Below are 23,096 nucleotides of genomic sequence, written 5' to 3' on the forward strand. Positions count from 1 at the left end.
CAGGATTAAGGAAAATCCCAAGGCTTTTTATACATATATAAAGAGCAAGAGGGTAACCAGGGAAAGGGTTGGCCACTCAAGGACAGAGATGAGAATCTATGCGTGGAGCCAGAGGAAATGGGCGAGGTGCTAAATGAGTACTTTGCATCAGTATTCACCAAGGAGAAGGACTTGGTGGATGATGAGCCTAGGGAAGGGAGTGCAGATAGTCTCAGTCATCTCATTATCAAAAAGGAGGAGGTGTTGGGTGTCTTGCAAAGCATTAAGGTAGATAAGTCCCCAGGGCCTGATGAGTTCTACCCTAGAATATTGAGGGAGGCAAGGGAAGAAATTGCTGGGGCCTTGACAGAAATCTTTGCATCCTCATTGGCTACAGGTGAGGTCCCAGAGGATTGGAGAATAGCCAATGTTGTTCCTGTGTTTAAGAAGGGTGGCAAGGATAATCCAGGAAATTATAGGCCGGTGAGCCTTACGTCAGTGGTAGGGAAACTATTAGAGAGGATTCTTCGAGACAGGATTTACTCCCGTTTGGAAACAAACGAACTTATTAGCGAGAGGCAGCATGGTTTTGTGAAGGGGAGGTTGTGTCTTACTAATTTGATTGAGTTTTCTGAGGAAGTGACGAAGATGATTGATGAGGGAAGGGCGGTGGATGTTGTCTATGTGGACTTTAGTAAAGCCTTTGACAAGGTCCCGTATGGCAGACTGGTGCAAAAGGTGAAGTCACACGGGATCAGAGGTGAGCTGGCAAGATGGATACAGAACTGGCTCGGTCATAGAAGACGGAGGGTAACAGTGGATGGGTGTTTTTCTGAATGGAGGGATGTGACTAGTGGTGTTCCGCAGAGATCAGTGCTGGGACCTTTGCTGTTTGTAGTATATATAAGTGATTTGGAGGAAAATGTAGCTGGTCTGATTAGTAAGTTTGCGGACGACACAAAGGTTGGTGGAGTTGCGGATAATGATGAGGATTGTCAGAGGATACAGCAGGACATAGATCGGTTGGAGACTTAGGCGGAGAAATGGCAGATGGAGTTTAATCCGGACAAATGTGAGGTAATGCATTTTGGAAGGTCTAATGCAGGTGGGAGGTATACAGCAAATGGCAGAACCCTTAGGAGTATTGACAGGCAGAGAGATCTGGGCGTACAGGTCCACAGGTCACTGAAAGTGGCAACGCAGGTGGATAAGGTAGTTAAGAAGGCATTCGGCATGCTTACCTTCATCGGTCGGGGCATAGACTATAAAAATTGGCAAGTCATGTTGCAGCTGTACAGAACCTTAGTTAGGCCACACTTAGAATATTGCGTGCAATTCTGGTCGTCACACTACCAGAAGGACGTGGAGGCTTTGGAGAGGGTACAGAGGAGGTTTACCAGGATGTTGCCTGGTCTGGAGGGCATTAGCTATGAGGAGAGGTTGGAAAAACTCGGATTGTTTTCACTGGAACGACGGAAGTGGAGGGGCGACATGATAGAGGTTTACAAAGTTATGAGCGGCATGGACAGAGTGGATAGTCAGAAGCTTTTTCCCAGGGTGGAAGAGTCAGTTACTAGGGGACATAGGTTTAAGGTGCGAGGGGCAAAGTTTAGAGGGGATGTGCGAGGCATGTTTTTTACACAGAGGGTGGTGAGTGCCTGGAACTTGCTGCCAGGGGAGGTGGTGGAAGCAGATACGATAGCGACGTTTAAGAGACATCTTGACAAATTTATGAATAGGAAGGGAATAGAGGGATATGGGCCCCGGAAGTGCAGAAGGTGTTAGTTTCGGCAGGCACCAAGATTGGCGCAGGCTTGGAGGTCCGAATGGCCTGTTCCTGTGCTGTCCTGTTCTTTATTCTTTGTTCTTTTTGTATGCCAGATTTCAGTGTTTTCAAAGCTAAATGCATTTTTTGTTACTGGTATCTTGTGGGTATTTGAGGTGGAATAAGAGCTGTAAATTCATTTTGCTTGCAATCTAGTTAGGAGAGGACCAATACAGTTGAGTGCTGGTGGTGCAGTGATGGGTGTGTACTGTGTCCCATTTTCTGCTGGCATGGCAGTGAAGTGCTTCTAATTCTTAATGTTCTTAATGGAGGCTCTGCTCTGTTGTTTCATTGTCCTTGTTAAACTTAAGTTACTTTGAACCGTTTAAATCTGATCACAATTTATTGGAACCTGCTTCTGCAGCGTTTATTAGTAAATGGGGAGCCTTGTTCTGAGTTACTTAACATCGTCTACTGTTTCAAAGATTTAGAATGTTTGAAGAATGGGTCTTGTGCCACATTCTTTAATCACCCTGCCACCTACAATATTTTGGTAGAGGCTCTATTGCTATTATTCAATAATTGTTTGTCTTTGGTTTTATCTTCTTTCTAATCTTAGTGTTGTCCTGCACTACAGTCAATGGCCTTTGACGTAAGCTACTCAGTTAAAAAATGATCTTCACTCCTTTTTGAATGAATGGCTCATATTTCTGGTCCTTTGTGGGTTTTGTAAACTGTAGCAGAAAACCCCAACACTGGGGCAGACCTGCTGGAGGGAGTGACTGGTTTACACCCATTAAGCGGTATTGTATGGGGCCTGTAAGAGCGGGAAAAGTGGTGGATGGGGTGACTTAATAAAGCGGGAGTCTAAATTTCTTTTCCCCGACAGCGGGTTGAGAATCAGAGATTAAGTCAATGGTGTCTTTGTGGCGAGTTGGTCTTCACACCGTCTCATGGCAGGTTTCAACTTTTAATACATTTGCATGCAATGAATTAGCTTATAATTAATTGCAATTAAGGCCTACCTTGCAGATTAACTGGGGGGCCTATGGGAATCTTGTGGCACCTGCTTCACAGTCGCTTCAAGGTGGCGTTCAACAGTTGTCTTTGTGCAGTTGTGTCTGAGGTCACTGGTCTAGTTTGTTGATCTCAGCAGCACAAGGACAGGCAATAGGAAAATGGCAGCTTGGCTGGAGACACGGGAACAGTAAGGGTGAAATAAAGGTGGGCGGTGTTGTGTTGGGGTGAACGGGGGAGTGGCAGAGGGATTCAAGGGAGGACAGAGGGAGGGGTCGGGTGAATGGAGGAGTGAAATAGGAAGGTCCCGGCATCCTGGGTGTGGAGTGGGGAGTGGGCGGTGGGGGGCTGGTGTTCAGTCAGTCAAGGTAAGGAAAATGAGGGGTCTAAATGGAAGGGTCAGAAATGTCCAGATTGGGGGTCCTGTGGGTCAAATTCAGGATGCTGGCTGGCAGAGGGAATGATCAGAGTCATGGGGGGAGTATGATTTGCTAGAGGGGCAGGTTCAGTCTGAGGTTGGCATAATCAAAGGTCTCGTAGGGCAGGTGAGGGGATCTAACAAGTACTCTAAGGATAATGCCTGGAGGGTCTAGGATCAGAGGGGGCATGTGGATGGGGAAGGGTATAAGCTCAGTGTGGAGAGCGGGCACATCCAATTGCATGGTGCCAGGTTCTGAGGTAATGGGGTTTGGTTGAAGGGTTAAAGAGGGAAGGCACAAGGTGATGTTGGGAGGGTCAAGAGTGATGGGGACTAGCGTGAGGGTGACAGGAGGAAGGTGGAGGGTCATGGCCTTGAGCACTATATTCTCACAGTATCTCAAGACACACGTGGGGCTGCAAGGATTGCAGATCCAAGTGGAAGGAGGCCAGAGTGGGCTGGGTGAATTTGTGAGCATGGCCCATGGGAGGAGTATAGCAACTCACTGCTCATTAATTCTATGGATGAAAACAATAGACAAGGATTTTTTCATTTCCCTGTCTGCCTTAGGAACAGTTACATTGTTGGAATAACCTGGGCTGAAATTTTTCGTTTGTCGGACGGGAGCTGTCCACTGACCAAAACGTTGGTGGCAATCCCGCCTCCGCGGGACCTGGGGATCCAGACTGAATTTTATGGCCCCCCAGGCCCTTAATTGGTCTTAGGCGGGACTTCTAACTTCTTGAGGCAAGAAGTCTTGCCTAATGGAGCTGCCAGCCAGTCAGTGAGCCGGCAGCTCTTAGTCCCAGCAGCACCACCAGGAGTGGTGGCCATTGCTGGAACTGCAACCCAGTTTTAAGATAAAGAGGAAGGACAGCCCTCAAAAGAAGTAGGTTTTTGGGGCCTCACCAGGGGTGATCAGTTGGGCATCAGGGAGGCAAGGGAGGTCGATTGTGGGGGGCAGGGGATGTGTTGGGCATTGGGGACAGTTGGGGCATCGGGAGCGGCCCTCCAATTAGGATGGCCCCACCCCCAGGCCGTCAGAAGGCTGCCTACTGTTGTCAGGCTGCTTTTCTCAGGCCTGGGCTGCCCGTTTGCCAATGGCAAAATCCCCATGATGGCAGGTGGAGGCCCTTAAATGGTTGCCAAGTGGCCACTTAAGGGCCTTGATTGGCCTGGAGTGGGCGGGCTGTTTCCCGCCGCCACCGTCTGCGTAAAATGGCAGTGGAGGTGGGAACAGGTCGGGAAGGGCCCTCCGAGCCTCCCACTCCATTTTATGCTCCCCCCCCCACCTCCCCACCACCAGCCCACTCTTTGGGGGGTGTAAAATTCCAGTCCTGGTTTTCATATACCCAATTTTTGTGGAACATAGGGAGCAGGTGGAGAGGATGCTGCTAAGGAGAGCTCTTGCCACTGAACAACTGAGTCCGCAACGCAAGCAACAGGCAGCACAACAGTGTATAAATGGGACAGTCAACACAGCCAGCATGTGCATCCATGTCCCACAGACTGTCCAGTACAAAACTGGACAGTAACATGAACATTCATTGAAAGTCAATATTGTGACTTCCACATTAAATGCAATGTTTATACCTCCACTGTAACCATCAAAGTGTGCCAACCATGAGGCATGCCGTTACATTTAGTTTTCTGACTAAGCATGCAACCCCTCTGCGAGCTGTGTGGATGTTACTGCGCTGGCAGAGATTGATGAAGAGGCAGGTGATGGTGCATCCTCTGGGACAGTGGTCTCATTGTCCCCAGAAGTGGAGTCTTCAGGTTCTTCATGTAGTGTGGCCTGGACCTGGGATTGTGATAGACTGCAGTGGAGAACAAACATTAAGGTTCATCACAGTATGAGAGCTACACATCTCTTCACGTTCCACCTGTGTGTCAATATGCCATCACCAGGTTGAATGCATTTCAACGCTAATGCATGGCCTTTCCAGCCTCGCTGTCGGCGACTGTTCATCCTCCCTCCTCTCCTGCGAGCTGCACCACCTCTTCCTCAGCAGTGGTGAGAAGCCTCAGATCAGGAACACCACTTCCTGTTTTAGATCTTTCTCTCACATTATGTTGCTGCTTGTCCTGCATAACAAAGTGCAGGGTTCTTTACATCTCAAGTGACGCCTTACCCCATTGTCTGCACGCATCCCCAACACACATGCTGTCTGGTCGGTTGCAAGTTGCATCCAAGGGCTTACATCTGCCAGACTTTCACACAATTTGGCCTGAATGGCCATGCGGCACTGAGGCTGCTCACCCATTCCCACGCCTGGCATACCAGCCCACTCACAAATATACATTATTGTCAACTCCACGAGAGACTCTCTGATACGATGTGACCATCACACTTACCCTGGTGGCTCGGAGCAGGTCGTTGACCCATTTCCTGCACTGCACCCACATTCTCTGATGGACCCCATGGTTTCTCACCTCCTCTGCGACCTCCATCCAGGCCGCCTTGCTCAGGCAGGATGGTCTCTTGGTGTCATCTTGGGGAAAAAGCACCTCCCGCCTTTCCCTAACAGCCTGGAGGAGAACCTGCAGGGTGGCATCACTGAACTGTGGGGCCAGTTTACATCTACGCACAGACATTGGATGTGATTCAGGGAGGCCAAAGACAATAAAAAACAATAAAAAAATGAATGATGTGGGGAGACGTTTGAGTGAGGGTGAGGGACAAGAACTGCAGCTCGGAAAAACTAGATAATTGACTAAGGTTATGGAGGTGGCCGGGAACATTGTGGCCAAGATGCAGAGCGTCCCTGTTCAAATACTTGCATTGGAGGCAGTACAGCGAAGATTCACTAAATTGGTCCCTGGGATGAGAGAGTCTTATGATGAGAGGCTGAGTAAATTGGGCCCATACTCTCTAGAGCTTAGAAGAATGAGAGGCAACCTCATTGAAGCATACAAGATTCTGAAGGGGCTGGATAGGGTGGACACTGAGAGATTCTGGTCGGGGGGCACAGTCTCAGGATAAGAGGCCGATCATTTAGGACTGAGATGAGGAGAAGTTACTTCACTCAAAGGATTGTGAATCTTTGGAATTCTCTACCCCAGAGGGTTGTGGATGCTCCATCGTTGAATACATTTAAGGCTGCGATAGACAGATTTTTGGTCTCTCAGGGAATCAAGGGGTATAGCAAGCAGATGGGAAAGTGGAGCTGAATCCTAAGATCAGCCATGATCATATTAAATGGCAGAGCAGACTCGATGGTCCATATCGTCTACTCCTGCTCCTATTTCTTGTGTTCTTGTGTCCAGGGTGCTGTTTTATATTCCAGATGTACCTTCTGTATTGTTAAATGATAGCAGCTTTCACCAATGAAAAGCTTCCTCCGACGTGAGATCGCACATTTCTCCTGTGCCCTCCACCGGCCCTTGATATTTTAATATTAATCACGTGGGAACCGGCTCCTGACACAAAAGCTGAAGTGCCACCCACTTCCACTTCTACCATTGGGAACGGGATGCCACTAATAAAATACTGCCTATTATGTGTTATAGCATCTCATCAACGAGGCTTGATGTCAATTGGGTTTGTGTTTAGCCAAGCAGAGTCTCATCAGTTTCCTGCTATAAGCAACTCTTTACAAGTTTCAACACGCACCTCACCGACTCACCCACCCCTGGCACATCCAGTGCCTTTACATTCAAGGCAAAGATTTCACTGTAATTCAGTTGGATTATTATTCTAATCCAGTTTCGGAAGTACTGTCATGAGTGACCTGAATTCACATTTTTTCCGAAAGTTGTACAATTTAATAGGATTAATTTTCACCCCAAAGGGATGATGTCTTTACCTAGAAAGACTATGGTCAGTTTAACTAAAAATTACAGGATTAATCCTTACAATAATGTTATCATCTTGTAATGTTTGTAAATAAATAAAAAAACAAGGTTTAATAAACCTTTTTCTTAGATACAGCGCTCATTTAAAAGCCTTTCTGACATCCTTAGGAAGTTTTCAACTGGGCTCAAATACTGGAAGAACCCATTTATAAAACACAGCTACTTTACTAGCAGCGCAGATCATTGCTGTAGATTTCACTACTCACTACAACTTGAACTTTATGACTAAGATAAGGCACCTTCAAAGATACAAGTTTGCGACACTGTTCAGTTCTGGGAAAGTACTCTTACAGAACAAAGAAATAAGAGTGCAATAACACTCCCATGTAGATATACTGTATCAGATACTGCATGAGAAATTACTATTGTCATTGTTAGAAGGTGTATAGCTGTGTCATTCCTCTCTTCTCTGTTTTAGAGAGTGTTAATCTGACCATTTAAGGGTGAATTTACACTAACGCTGTAGCAACCGATGCAAAGCAACACCACTTCAGTCAAGGCCAATGCAACCTGACTCCAGTGTCCAGCTAAAAGCGAGGTAAGATTCCCTGAAGAGCAAGTCCCACTGTTTCACTTCGGAGAAAGTTTGGGACTCCCAATCAATGTTACACTCCATGTGCAGTGTCAGTGCTTCGTGGTTTTTAAGCAGAATCATTTCCATGGCCAAACACAGCTATAAATGTCAGCAATATGCCCACAATTTCCACTGGCAAAAGGTGTTGATATAAATGTGTTTGGAAAGCATTCAACTGGCTTTATGAAAACGCCTGAGAAAGATATTCACACACACATGCAAATAGTCTACAACAAAAGAGGCCCCATTTCAAACATTTTTCATAAAGATACTTTGCTAGCTTTTAGAGCAAAATATATGTTAAATTGGAACTTCCACTCTACACTTAAAGGTGTGCTTAGTGTTTGTAATAAGCTGCTAGCTGTTTCTGGTAAATACCAATTAAGCCCAATACTGTCAAACTAATTACTTTTGCAGTAAATTTAAAGTTGCACTTTTCCTAGAAAGACCCAGCTGATATAAATATACTTATTGTGATTACTGAGTCCACCCAAATTAAAGAGTTTGAATTGAAAAATGCAAACACCCTCTCCCATCACCCATACAAATTTAACCAATTGTACTATGTTCATGAGGAAATACTTGTGAAGTCAGATTATTTTTAGACAAGTTCAAGCCATTTCTACATGAGTTCACCACATCTGGCCAAATTAGATCAAATGGAAGTGTCTCCTTTTCAGATTGAAACCAATTCCAATCATTTTCTGCACTGATTGGTAAGTAGCACTTATTAAAAAGACTTTACTCCCCCTTCCCCAAGGTACAGGCTCACACAGATTATGGTCCCAGTCTTCATAAAGGGATTTAACAATGAATATTTGCAGGAAGGCATCAACGCTGAGGCCAATCCAACCCTACACTGAGGTCAACAGATAGTGATCAGGATTGTGGTTGAGCCCAATTGCAGTGCCCAAGCTGATCTCAAGTAACTCAGCATTGACTGTAGTACAAGGTTGTCTAACCTTTTAAATGGGGGGGGGACATTATAATTTGTGTCTTACATAGGGGGCTGGTGAGACAATTTTGGAAAGATAAAGGCATTAAAAAAATTATCTTACTATTAATCAAAACAACAACAAATAAGCATTTTTGTGGAGAAGCTTTAAATGAGAAGATTAAATTATTGACTCACATTTTCGTCACTAGGTTCAACACTGATTTGGTGACATACCTGGCATTTTTTTGCTTGCACAAGTAGTCAATGTTTGCCCACACACTTGGTGTAGCGATGCGGAGGATTCCGGATAGATGCCCATCTGTCAGGAGTGATCTTGATCACTCTCTCTCCCTCTTTCTCTCTCTCTGTCTGTCTATCTCTCTCTCCCTGTGCCCCCCTCTCTGTGTTACTCCCCCCTCTCTGTTATGTACCCCCTCTCCGTGTCCTCCCTCTTTCTCTCTCAGTGTCCCCCTCTCTTTCTCTCTGTGTCCCCCCCTCTCTCTCTACCCCACTCTCACTCTGTCCCCCCTCCTTCTCGCTCTGTCCCCCCTCTATCTCTCTCTGTCCCCCTCTCTATCTGTCCCAATCTCTCTCTGCTCCCTCCCTCTGTCTCTGTCACCCCTCTCTCTCTGTTCCCCCCTCTCTCTGTTCCCCCTTCCTCTCTCTCTCTGTTCCTCCCCTCTCTCTCTGTCCCCCCTTTCTCTGTTCCCCTCTCTCTCCGTGTTCCTCCCCCCTCTCTCTCTCTCTTTCTGTTCTCCCCTCTCTCTCTGTCTGCCCCCTCTCTCTTGGAAAAATGTTGGAAAACCCCAAATCTGTTTGAAGTTGGGAAACTGCTGTTCCCTATGTCAGCTGTGAAACTGACGTGATTTTTTTAAAAAGCCATCTGAAAGAAGAAGACAATGCAAAATTTCTAATTTCTGAAATACATCTGTGGGCTGGATGGAAACCTTTGGCGGGCCGGATCCTGGCCTGCGGGCCGTATGTTGGACAACCCTGTTGTAGTATAATGTACCTAAGCTGTTGCTGGGTAGATTATGTATGTAGACCTTAAGCATCATCACAGGATTTGATGTCACGAGTCTGAACCTCTTGTTGCTCAGTGTTAATGTAGATGCCTCAGAGATAAGACCCCTGTAAATAAACTCCTGTTACTTTGACCCAAAGTATACAATCCTCATTTAATATTAGCAGCACACTGACCAGTATAGTACAGAGATCAGCAATCAAAGCTGGGGATTCCCTGTGTGGTATGGCTTTGTTATTCAGTGAGTGATACACTTAACAGCTGAGCCATTTGAGGCGCTGTGCATATATACTTTGTTTCAGCTATAGGTGACACTTGATTTTTATATTAACACATGATCTGAAATCAAGATTTATTTAATGCCATTAACACAGCATCAACTCACTGAGCATTTAGGGACATAAAGGTAAATTCCCAGCAAGGAGACTCGTTTGACAGGAGCACATATCAGAGATAGGGTGACAACATTGCAGTGACAATCTCTGACCTGTGCTCTTGTTGAATGAGGAACTTAACTAGGAGCTTAGGATTGCTCATTAATGCCTAAAATTTGGACTTTTAGGTAATGTGCACATTTTTTGTTTATTCAAATCTTGAAAATGCTGCTTTCCAGACAGATTTGAGGAAAAGTCACTGTAGGGTTAATGCTTCCACACATAGACAACAATAACTGAAAGCGCAAGTTTACAAGAAAACAAAGAGGCAATTTTGCAGGATTTAATTAAATGGAAGAATTCACTTCCTGTAGATTGCAATAATTCGACAACACAATAGGGGATAATTGAAAAATGCGGCAGAATTATTCACACTATGTTAAAGAACTGCAGAGAGGAGGCACAAAGAGCTGGGGTGCACACTCTGCTGAGTTGGCAAACTCAGCTGCAAGGAAGGGAACATTGTGGGGGAGAAAGCTGTAACTGGACTGCTGCTATTGAAGTCGGCTTGAATGTGCCACAGCTCTGTGAGTGTATTGTCTGCCTCATGATTCTTGGGCAGCGTGAAGTTTGGGAAATAGAACAAAAAGCACAGACGGTGACCTATGTTAAAAAAAAACTTGCATCACTGCCACTTGAGAAAAAGGTCAGAATTTTGAATTTAGAGATTACTGAATGTAATATTAACGAAAGAGAACTTAGCATATTGGTATAATTCTCTGTCCAAATTAACATTTCCATTAGAGTAGTGGACAAAATTATACAAATGGGTTAAGTCGTCATGCACTAATACTGGCAACACTAATTTCTAGAATGTGGTGTTATTAAAGAAACAATATGAACATGCTTTAGCTTATGTTCCATAATCCATAATACTCTTGATTTTTAGTTCATTTATATATCCCATTTATCAGCAGTTTAAAGAAGATCTATATATGGTTCTGGCTGTGAAATACAACTATTTTGAGATTAGGTGATTTGGCCCTGAGCGGCTTTAGGTTGAGCTGGAGCTCGAAGAGTTGAAGTGGGGTGAAAATAGGTGCTGGATTGATTGTGACGTCTGTCCACAGTAATAGTTCGAGGTATACTGTAGTGGAAGTGTTTTGTAGCTTTGTCTTCTTGGCACTGTTTGGCCTGCATTGGTACATCTGGTCGGTTGCCTTGATGTGTCAATATAAAACTTATAGTGGTTGTTTGTGGGAAGCATAAACCATTGAGTGTAGACCACTAAAATAGAGGCCACATATATAGTGTAGAAATATGATAATCATAGATACTTAGTGCTTTACAAGACAACAGTAGAACTGGCCAGACAGCTTGTTAGAAACACTTTTTATAATATATTTAATACTTGAGAATGAACTGAAGGCTCTGATCTGAACCCAAAACTGAATTACATTCATAAACCGCTCAATCTTTGCCGTGTTATGGTTCTCATATGAACTCCCAGTGTGTTCCAGCTCTTGTAACACAACTGGAGTATGTTGCTTTTTATAACATATCCAGAAATTTATAGACTGTTTAAATAGATTTATAGAATCATAGAAGCTGAATCATAGAATGGTTACAGCACAAAAGGAGGCCATTTAGCCTGTCATGCACATGCCAGCTCATTGCAAGAGCAACTTAGCTAGTCCCACTCCCCGCCATTTTCCTGCAGCCCTATGAATTTTTTTCTATCACATTCTCAGGCAATGCATTCCAGATCCTAACCACTCGCTGCGTGAAAAGGTATTTCCTCATGTCGCCGTTGGTTCCTTTACCATTCACCTTATAACAGTGTCCCCTGGTTCTCCGCCCTTCCAACAATGGGAACAATTTCTCTTTATCTACTCTGCCATTATGGTATGAAATTTGGATGCAGAAGTGATAACTGAGTAAAAAAGAAAACCCATTTATGTTTCATGATTCAAACTGATCATTAGGTAAACGCGATACCTTGGCTGTATTAAACACAATTAACTACCTGCCTTTGAGTCATACAGCATAGAAACAGGCCCTTCGGCCCACTGCGTCCATGCCAACCATAATGCCTATCTATACTAATCCCACCTGCCTGCATTAATTCCATATCCTTCTATGCCTTGTTCATTCAAGTGCCTGTCCAGATGCCACTTAAATGTTGCTACTGTTCCTGCCTCCACCACCTCCTCAGGCAGCTCATTCCAGATACCCACTATTCTTTGTGTGAAAAATTTACCCCTTTGATCCCCTTTAAACCTCCTCCCTCTCACCTTAAATCTATGCCCTCTGGTTTTCGTAACCCCTACCATGGGAAACAGACTCTGGCTATCTACCCTATCTATGCCTCTCATAATTTTATATACCTCTATCATGTTCCCTCTCAGCCTCCTTCACTCCAGGGAAAACAGACCCAGCCTATCCAATCTCTCTTTATAACTCAAGCCCTCCAAACCAGGCAACATCTTTGTGAACCTTTTTTGCATCCTCTCCAGCTTAATCACATCTTTCCTGTAGTGGGGCGACCAGAACTGCACACAGTACTCCAAATGCAGCCTAACCAACATCATGTACAACTGTACCATGACGTCCCAACTTTTGTACTCAAGGCCTCGGCCGATGAAGGCAAGCATGCCATACGCCTTCTTCACCACCCTGTCTACCTGTGTTGACACTTTCAGGGAACTATGTACTTGCACCCCAAGGTCTCTCTGCTCAAGAACACTCCCCAGGGCCCTGCCATTCACTGTATATGTCCTGCCCTGGTTTAACTTCTCAAAATGCATCACTTCACAGTTGTCTGTGTTAAATTCCATTTGCCACTCCCTTGCCCACTTTCCCAGTTGATCTATATCCTGTTGTAACCTTAGACAACCTTCTTCACTGTCCACTATACCACCAATTTTGGTGTCATCTGCAAACTTACTAATCATGCCCCTTACATTCACATCCTAGTCATTAATATATATGACAAACAACAGAGGGCCCAGCACCGATCCCTGCGGCACACCACTGGTCACTGGCCTCCAATCTGGAAAACAACCATCCACTACCACCCTCTACCTCCTATCACCAAGCCAATTTTGTATCCAATTTGCTAGCTCACCCTGGATCCCATGTGTTCAAACCTTCTGGACCAGCCTACAATGCAGGACCTCATCAAAGGCCTTGCTAAAGTCCATGTAGACAATGTCCATCGCCCTGCCCTCGTCAATTCTCTTGGTCACCTCCTCGAAAAACTCAATCAAATTCGTGAGACATGATTTCCCAAGCACAAAGCCATGCTGACTATTCCTAATCAGACCATGCCTTTCCAGATGCATATACATCCTGTCTCTCAGAATCCCTTGCAATAACTTTCCAACCACTGATGTAAGGCTCACCAGCCTGTAGTTCCCTGGCTTATCCCTGCAGCCCTTCTTAAATAAAGGCACAACATTAGCTATCCTCCAGTCTTCCGGTACCTCACCCGTGGCTAACTAAGATACAAAGGTCTCTTTCAGGGCCCCAGCAATCTCCTCCCTTGCTTCCCATAGCATCCTAGGATACACCTGGTCAGGCCCTGGGGATTTATCCACCTTAACGTGCTTCAAAACCTCCAACACCCCCTCCTTTGTAATGTTGATATGCTCCAGGAAATCGGTGTTCCCTCCCTTGAACTCATTAGCTTCCATGACCTTCTCCACGGTAAATACAGATGAGAAATATTCATTTAAGACCTCGCCTATTTCCCGTGGCTCCACACATAGATTGTCACACTGATCCTGAAGGGGACCTACTCTCTCCCTCGCTACCCTTTTACTCTTAATATACTTATAGAATCTTTTAGGAATCTCCTTTATCTTATCTGCCAGGGAAATCTCTTGGCCCCTTTTCGCCCTCCTAATTTCCTTCTTAAGTGTAGTCCTACATCCCCTATACTCCTCGAGGGACTCGCTCGATCCCAGTTGCCTATACCTGACATATGCCTCCTTCTTTCTCCTGACCAGACCCTCAATATCCCTCGTCAACCAAGGTTCCCTAAACTTACCAACCTTGCCCTTCCATCTAACAGGAACATTCCGGCCCTGAACACTTCCTATCTCACTTTTAATAGCCTCCCACTTGCCAGATGTCCCTTTACCTGTAAACAGCCTGTCCCATTCAACTTTTGAGAGTTCCTGTCTGATGCATCGAAATTAGCCTTCCCCCAATTTAGGACTTCAACCTGAGGACCAGTCCTATCCTTTTCCATAACTATCTTGAAGCTTTTAGAGTTATGGTCACTGGTCCCAAAGTGCTCTCCCACTGACACATCAACCACCTGCCCATCCTCATTTCCTAGGAGGAGGTCGAGTGTAGCCCCTTTTCGAGTAGGGCCATCCACATACTGCTTCAGAAAACTATCCTGGACACACTTAACAAATTCTTCCCCATCTGATCCCTTAGCACTAAGGCAGTCCCAGTCAATATTAGGGAAGTTAAAATCACCTATTACAACCCTATAATTCCTACACCTGTCTGTGATTTCCCTACATATATGCTCCTCCACTTCCCTCTGACTATTGGGGGTCCTATAGTATAATCCCATCAAAGTGATCACCCCTTTCTTATTTCTAAGTTCTACCCATATGGCCTCGCTGGACATTCCCCCCGGGATATCCTCTCTAAGGACTGCTGTGATGTCCTCCCTAAACAATAGTGCAACTCCCCCTCCTCTCTTACCTCCACCTCTGTCACACCGGAAGGATCGATACCCTAGAACATTGAGCTGCCAGTCCTGCCCATCCCTCAACCACGTTTCCGTAATAGCTATACTATCACAATCCCATGTACTGATCCATGCACTGAGTTCATCTGCCTTACCTGTAAGGTTTCTTGCATTAAAGTAAATGCAGTTTAGCCTACCAGACCTTCCACGCTCCCTGTCCTGCCCCTGCCCGGCCTGCCTACTGGACTTGCTTCCTTTAACCTCTACATTTGCCTCAACTATCTCATCGGAGAGACTACTACTTTGGGTCCCACCAGCCTGCAAGGCTAGTTTAAACCCTCCCGAGTAGTACTAGCAAACCTCCCCCTAACAAGGATATTGGTCCCCCTCTAGTTTAGATGCAACCCGTCCTACTTGTACAGGTCAGCTCTGCACCAGAAGAGATGCCAATGATCCAAGTAGCTGAAGCCATATAGCTGAAGTAGTTGAGGGCCATATAATTTGTAAATCTGAGGTAATTTGCACAGCACACTCTGCTTACAATAATCTTTTCCTGTAGGGATTTTGCGTGTATAGACAAAACACTTTATAGGATCTTTAACATAGTAAAACATTCCAAGGAGCTTCCAACAGGTAAGCACCAACTAAACAATATCATTCTATATCTGTGGAAAAATCTCCACATCCAGAGCAGGTGAATCTTTTGCAGGATGCAAGTAACTTTGGAAAGATCCAGCATTTAAATCAAAGCACAACACACAATAAGGTGCAGCACACAACTACGAAAGTTCACTGTGTGGAGAGTTTTCCTAAACTGATGACCCCTTGCCATTGTCTTCCTAACCATAGGAAATAGTCTTTCTGTATTCACTCTTCAGAATTTTAACCTGTCTATTAAATCTCCTCTTGGCCATCTCTACGCTAATGGAAATCGTTCCAGTATCTCACCATAGCAAAGAAGCTTGTATGTAAAAGCAATGCAAGCTGTTTTGGTGATAGGAGAACCAGTGCACATATCAGTCTCAGTTGTATTTACATTTCACCTCCATTACAACTTGCATTATTTAACGTAATAAAAATGTCCCAAAGCGCTTCACAGGAGTGGTATCAGAAATAATTTGATACCAGGCTGGATAAAGATATATTTGGGCAGATGACCGAAAGCTTGATCAAAGAGGTAGATTTTAAGAATCGACTCTTAGGAGAGAGAGTTAGACAGCGAGAGAGATTTAGGGAGGGTATTCCAGAGCTCAGGGCCTAGGCAACTGAAGCCATTTCCACCTGTGGTAGAACGATGAAAATTGAGGATGAGCAAGAGGTCACAGAAATCTCAGGGGGTTTGTCGGGCTACAAGGGGTTACAGAAATTAGGGAGGGGCTAGGCCATGGAGGGTCTTGAACATAAGAATGAGAATTCTAAAATCGAGGTGTTGCAGGACTGGGAGCCCATGCAGGTCAGCTATGTTATCAGCTTTTACAGTGTTAGATTTTACAGTGTATCTGCAGTAATATGTAGAACTTACTGCAAAACTATTAAACACTGATAGTCACTTGTAGTTTTTTGCCAGAACCAGTTCCATCTTACATTATGCTTATCCGAAACCGCGAAAACACATCTTCACCCCCGAGATACAATCACTGGCTTCCAATGTGCACATCTGTTTGGGAAGTGGTGAAACAGGCTGCACTTTATTTTCATAAAGAAGAAAGCCAATGGCAGATTTCGGAACAATGTTGAAGCTTATTCCATCATGAAACATTTGCTGATCCAGTCTACCTTGAAAATGTTTGAAGGTCTGGGAAAACCCTTCATTAAAGAACTTGTAATCTCTAATGATCTGCACATTGACAAGTAATGCAATACTGATATAATTCTCTGCCTAATGTTGGTAATTTTACACCCTCATAAATCAAGTGAGAAAAGCTGGAAAAATGTTAATCAGGGAAAAAATATGCTTGGAGGCTAAACATAAATAAAAATAAATCAAAAGTAGACCTATTTCCCCAGGTAATTTCTAAATAAATATTAGGTAAGTGGGGGGTAGGTCACTTCCACCTGCAATGATTTTAAACATTGTTATTATGGATCGCTGCAGAACTTAAAGCAGGCTGTCTTTGTGAAAAAGGGATAGGCAACCTTGTTTAGGAGTGTTTGCACATGCTAATTTAATAAACCATAACTTGGATCAAAACATATCACTTACACAGGATCTAATTGTAACAATAACCCATAGCTCTTCCCTTTCCCAAATAAAAAAGGTTTGCCAAATGACTTTTCTAAAAATAAAGACTGCATCCCTAGACACTAAACAAAACAGACAAACTGAATATGTTCTCTAGTCAAATAAAATCAAGATACAAGAGGGAAGGAAAAGCAGTCAGACTGCAAGGTACTTTTGGTGTTGTTAGTTTCTGTGTAGCAGCCTGGGCTGGCTGTAGAAAGGTGAGCTTAAGGAAGAATCAAAATGGCACTAAAACTACTGCAGCTGCCTCATGGCAAGCACCAGGAAATGCTCTGGATTCTTAGCAATTGAAGCACCTGATATGTACCTCTTGAACAATGCCAACTGTACCTGAAACAAGAGCAACAGGATGTAACAACTGAAGCTGCCAAATCACAAAAGATTGCAAAGGCGTTTTTTACAAAACATTCTATGTGCAATTTTATGCAATTTTTAAAAAATTCTTTAATGGGATGTGGGCGTCACTGGTAAGGTCAGCATTTGTTGCCTGATCATAATTGCTCTTGACAACTGGGTGGCTTGCTAGGCCATTTCAGAGGGCAGTTAAGAGTCAACCACATTGCTGTGGGTCTGGAGTCACACGTAGGCCAGACCAGGTAAGGATGGCAGATTTCCTTCCCTAAAGGACATTAGTGAACCAGATGGGTTTTTATGACATGGCACTATTACTGAAACTAGCTCTAGCTTTCATTTCCAACTTCTTAAAATTAATTAATTGAACTTATTAATTGAATTTAAATTCCACCAGCTGCCATGATAGGATTTAAACCTGTGTCCCCAGGGCATTGGCCTGGGCCTCTGGATTACTAGTTCAGTGACATTCAGGGTTTCACTCTGCGGAGCCACCGCAATATTCAGCGCGGCGGCTCACTTACGGGCTTAGAGCTCTAAATGGCAATTAAAATTTTTAAAGAAGCCGTGGATTTAAAAGCATTAAAAATAATGTTTAAAATCTTTTCAGCCCCTCTCCCACTGCACCGCCCCCCCCCCCACTATCCTTGCATGTCATTCCTGCCCTCTGCCCCCCCAAAATACTTACCTTCAGTACCTGACCATCACACCACCCAAAGTTCAGAAACTTTTACCTTTACCCCATCCCATCACCCTCTCGACCAATCAGTTAAGTTTGACCCTGCTCCCCCCTCCCACACTGAAATACTTACCTCCTCCCCCTCCCATCAGTGTCCCGCATCGGATCTCTGGTTGGTGATCCAAGGGCGCTGGAGTGCCAGCTACTGACTGTAATATCGGAGCGGGACAGCCATCGGGATGAGGAAAGTAATTATTCCTTCATGTTAATGTTTTAACAATGGATGTTCCATTGTCGAGCGGTGAGGGGGCTGCCAAGAGGTCTCGCCGCCGCTGGTAATATGGGGCGGGGCCTTGCCAGCATCGAGGCCCGTGGCAGCCTCTCCCGGAGGCATTTTCCGGGCCCTCCACCACGACCACGACATTGTGGGGGCTGGTAAAATCCAGCCCTGTGATTTTTAGAGTGGGGACACAACTCACCTCTGGCGTATCGACTTCTAGTTTTAACAGAGGCATTTGGATGCCAGTGAGAAACAAACTCACCAAAGTCGGAGATTTAATAATTGGAATCAGGCGGGTACTTATTGGTGGAATTAATGTCTTTAGGAGACGTTAAAGAGGAATTTTTAAATTGCGTTTAACTTGGCTCAAAATTTTGCTTCAGCAGGACGGTTTTGCCAGAGCTCGGGAAGCTGATCAGCAAAATGGAGGCGAGCATAAGCAGCAGTTTAGGTGGCTTTAAACTTGTCACTGACCCATCTTAAAAAACCTCACTTATTGCAGCTGGTGGTCTGGTTTCCTCTGGAAAATGTTTAACTGAGAGTGTGTGTGTGGGTGCAGCTTTTTCAACCTTAGAAGATTTCAGATTGATGAGCTCAGGATGGGTTTGACTGAACATCAGAAGTGGAAGACTGTCACCATCCATGGTCGTGATGATATGCAGTGGTGGGATCACCACATCCACACAGGAGGGAGGTGCACAGGGAGGATGGTGCACAGGAGGGATGTGTACAGGAGGGAGATGCAAGGGAAAGCGGCTGAGGGACTACCCAAGCCACAGGGTTTTCAGGCTGAGATTATCATGTCAGGTAGTGGCAGACAACTGCAGCCTCCTCCAGGAAGACCTGCTCCCTACTGTATCTGGTGGCCTTTGGAATGTTGAGGATGTGCTTCAGGTGGCTCGACAGGTTTGGAATGTGCCCTTTATACAGTAAATGGCAGAACCCTTAAGAGTATTGACAGGCAGAGAGATCTGGGCGTACAGGAGGGAGGTGCACTGAAAATGGCAACGCAGGTGGATAAGGTAGTCAAGAAGGCATACGGCATGCTCGCCTTCATCGGTCGGGGCATAGAGTATAAAAATTGGCAAGTTCATGCTGCAGCTGTACAGAACCTTAGTTAGGCCACACTTAGAATATTGTGTGCAATTCTGGTCACCACACTACCAGAAGGACGTGGAGGCTTTGGAGAGGGTACAGAGGAGGTTTACCAGGATGTTGCCTGGTCTGGAGGGCATTAGCTATGAGGAGAGGTTGGATGAACTTGGATTGTTTTCACTGGAACGACGGAGGTGGAGGGGCGACATGATAGAGGTTTACAAAGTTATGAGCGGCATGGACAGAGTGGATAGTCAGAAGCTTTTTCCCAGGGTGGAAGAGTCAGTTACTAGGGGAGATAGGTTTAAGGTGCGAGGGGCAAAGTTTAGAGGGGATGTGCGAGGCAAGTTCTTTACACAGAGGGTGATGAGTGCCTGGAACTTGCTGCCGGGGGAGATGGTGGAAACAGGTACAAGAGTGACGTTTAAGAGGCATCTTGACAAATACATGAATAGGATGGGAATAGAGGGATATGGTCCCCGAAAGTGCAGAAGATTTTAGTTTAGACAGGCATCAAGATCGGCGGAGGCTTGGAGGGCCGAATGGCCTGTTCCTGTGCTGTACTGTTCTTTGTTGTTCTTTGTTCTTTAGTACTGGCCAGCCAGGGATAGGACAAAGGAGCTCATCAAATCATCTTCAGATTAAGGGGGGGGGGGGGTAGGGGGGGGGGGGGGGGAGAGGGAGGGGTGGAGGATGAGGAGGATGAAGATGAAGATGGGGCACCGATCACCTGGTCAGCCACTAACATTGCTGCCCAGGATGCCAGAGAGGTCCTAATTTCACCTAAGTGAAACATAAGAAATGAAATCTTGTGGACTGTGCCACCCTCCCACCCTTCTCCCAGTGCACATCTGCCCAATGGGTTCCATCATGTACCGACATTCAACCAGTGAAAGGCTGAGTTGGCAGTCAGGATACATTAATGCTCAGAATGTGGAAGTGGTGCTAAGCAATAAATTTTGTGCCTAAATAGGCAACTTAGCAATGTAATATTTTGTCAATGGTAGATTGACAAATGGGGAAGTGATAAAGTGCACAGAATGTGAAGGCTGGGCACTACTGAATGTTGAGTGGGTGTGCCGAATGTAAAGGAGATCACTTAGCAAGACTGAGTGAAGGTTGGAGAGGGGTAGGGGGGCTTAAAGCATAGGATGTAGAGTCCGAGTGTCATTATGGCACAGGAGGGGGCCATTTGGCCCATCAAATGGGCGGCACAGTGGCGCAGTGGTTAGCACCGCAGCCTCACAGCTCCAGGGACCCGGGTTCGATTCCGGGTACTGCCTGTGTGGAGTTTGCAAGTTCTCCCTGTGTCTGCGTGGGTTTTCTCCGGGTGCTCCAGTTTCCTCCCACAAGCCAAAAGACTTGCAGGTTGATAGGTAAATTGGCCATTATAAATTGTCACTAGTATAGGTAGGTGGTAGGGAAATATAGGGACAGGTGGGGATGTTTGGTAGGAATATGGGATTAGTGTAGGATTAGTATAAATGGGTGGTTGAAGTTCGGCACGGACTCGGTAGGCCGAAGGGCCTGTTTCAGTACTGTATCTCTAATCTAAAATCTAATCTAAATCTATGTCAGCTCTCTGTAGAGCAATCCAGTCAGTCCCATTCCATCCTTGTAACCCTGTAACTTTAGATCCCTCAAGTGCCCATCCAATTTCCTTTTGAAATCATTCATCCTCTCCACTTCCACGACCCTCGTAGGCAGTGCAGTTGAATCAGCAAATGTACTCACTGTTTTGGCCTATTTAGGTCATTCAACCACTTCCTACATTACATCTGTGACCTGGGCACAATTTTCCTGCTGCTCACCTCCTCAGCTACCTCCAACCACATCTTCTTAGACAGAGCAATCGCTTTCTTCCTCCCATTGCTGGGAAAATGTATGTTTCTCCTGCTCTTGACTGCACCCAGCAGTAATTCCAGTGATGTGTCATTGAATCTGGATGTTGCCCTTGCTCTGTGCACACCATCCATCCTGAATCCTCCAATTTCCATTCGTGGATCATCCCTTTGAATACAGCAGAAAATGTGTTGTGCAGATGTGCATTATACCCAGTGTGTAGCTTGGAGACACGAAACCCAGAGGCCAAAATTAATTGGCACAACTGAGATTGCAGGTTCCAACTGGCTCAGCTGACTTCCGTGTTTCCCCTGTACAATTGTACAGAACCCCCCCTTCCGGGTTTGGAAGCTGCCTAAGTATCAGAAGACTGTTTGACTGTGAGTGGTGAGGGTCTAGGATCACAGACATGACTGATCATGTCTTTATCCAATGTTGACGCACATGTACGTTCTAATGTGTATTGCTGCAACAATTTGGATTTTACCTGTACTGTTTGAACTGGATGTCTTAATTTGCCATGCTTCTGTAATGTTAAATTCATTAGACTCTGTGGATTACAATAGTAGGCTGGGTGTGTCGCACATAAGGAGAAACATGTCTGGATCATTGAGTTCATTGTCATTAGTTGCACTGCTTACTCATGTGTCCAACTTTTTCAGTTCGCAGGGGAATGCGGCGTCTCCTTACTGAGTGAGTGGACCTGAGAGAATATCTAGCGCAAAAGCCCTAAAAGTGTTAGAATCATTCTCCAGCAAAGAAGCTAAGCAGCTAGCCAGCTACTATGTCAGCATCCCTATTGATATTCCCCTCTTTTGCTGCTGAAGCACATCTAGTCCCTGCTTGCATCTTCCTGGGTGATATTCAGTACATGGCATACGGAGAAAGTACAGGCACACGCTTGCAAATTTGTATCTCTGGTTCACACCACACACTATACCAGTGGGCCATCTTCAATAAGCATAGCTAACATTATGGAAAATTGCATGAAAGTCAGTGTTGAACTCATTACTCACTGGCACAAACATCTCCTGCTCTTGCCAAAGAGGCAGCTTGATTTTCACAGAGATTACTGCAAAATGTGGTGTGAGAATAGGATGAACTATTTGAATAAAATAAATACTATGAGTGAGTACATAAACAATAAAACGAAGCCTTAAGTAAAAACAGAACACTCACTGCTAACCTACTGTAGCTAACTCTCCAGGTTTCAGGCTGATTGACAGGTGTCATATTTCATGGGATTCTTTGGAATTAGCGAGTGGGTATATTTTTTGTTCATTCTCAGGATATGGCTGGCATTTATTGCTCATCCTTAGTTGCCCTGCGAAGGTGGTGGTGAGCCACCTTCTTCAACTTCTGCAATCTTTGTAGTGGTTAGATACAACTGAATGGTTTACTAGGAAACGTCAGAGGGAGGTTGAGAGTCATGCATGGAACTGGCGGTACATATATGCCAGACTGGGTAAGGATGACAGGTTTCCTTTCCTAAAGGAGTCAGGACAGAATAGACCAGGAGAAATTATTCTCACTGGTGGAAGGGTCGAGAACCAGCAGACAGAGAATTAAGGTATTTGCAAAAGAACCAAAGGACATATGCGGTAAAACTTTTTTTTATGCAGCGAGTGGTTAGGATCTGGAATGCACTGGCTGAGAGTGTGGTGGAGGCACATTCAATCATGGCTTTCAAAAGGGAGTTGGATAAACACCCGAAGAGAAAAAATTTGCAGAGCTATGGGGAAAGGGACAGGGAGTGGGACTGGCTAAATTGCTCTTGCAGAGAGCCAGCACAGACTCAATGGGGTGAATGGCCTCCTTCTGTGCCGTAGCCGTTCTATGATTCAATGATTCTAAGGACATTAGTGAAGCAGCTGGGCTATTATAGCAATCCAATAGTTTTATGGTCACTTTTTTACTGATACCAACTTTATTTGTGTTATTTCTAGAGGT

At 45.1% G+C, this 23,096-nt stretch overlaps 1 protein-coding gene across 14 annotated transcripts in view; it reads right to left on the minus strand.

The window, feature by feature from the left end:
• b3gntl1 (UDP-GlcNAc:betaGal beta-1,3-N-acetylglucosaminyltransferase-like 1) overlaps nt 1–23,096 on the minus strand; it is a 351,083-nt gene that overhangs the window by 13,382 nt on the left and 314,605 nt on the right. The window lies entirely within an intron of this gene.

The sequence above is a fragment of the Heterodontus francisci genome, chromosome 26, assembly GCF_036365525.1.
Source record: "Heterodontus francisci isolate sHetFra1 chromosome 26, sHetFra1.hap1, whole genome shotgun sequence".
In the NCBI taxonomy this organism is placed as follows: Eukaryota; Metazoa; Chordata; class Chondrichthyes; order Heterodontiformes; family Heterodontidae; genus Heterodontus; species Heterodontus francisci.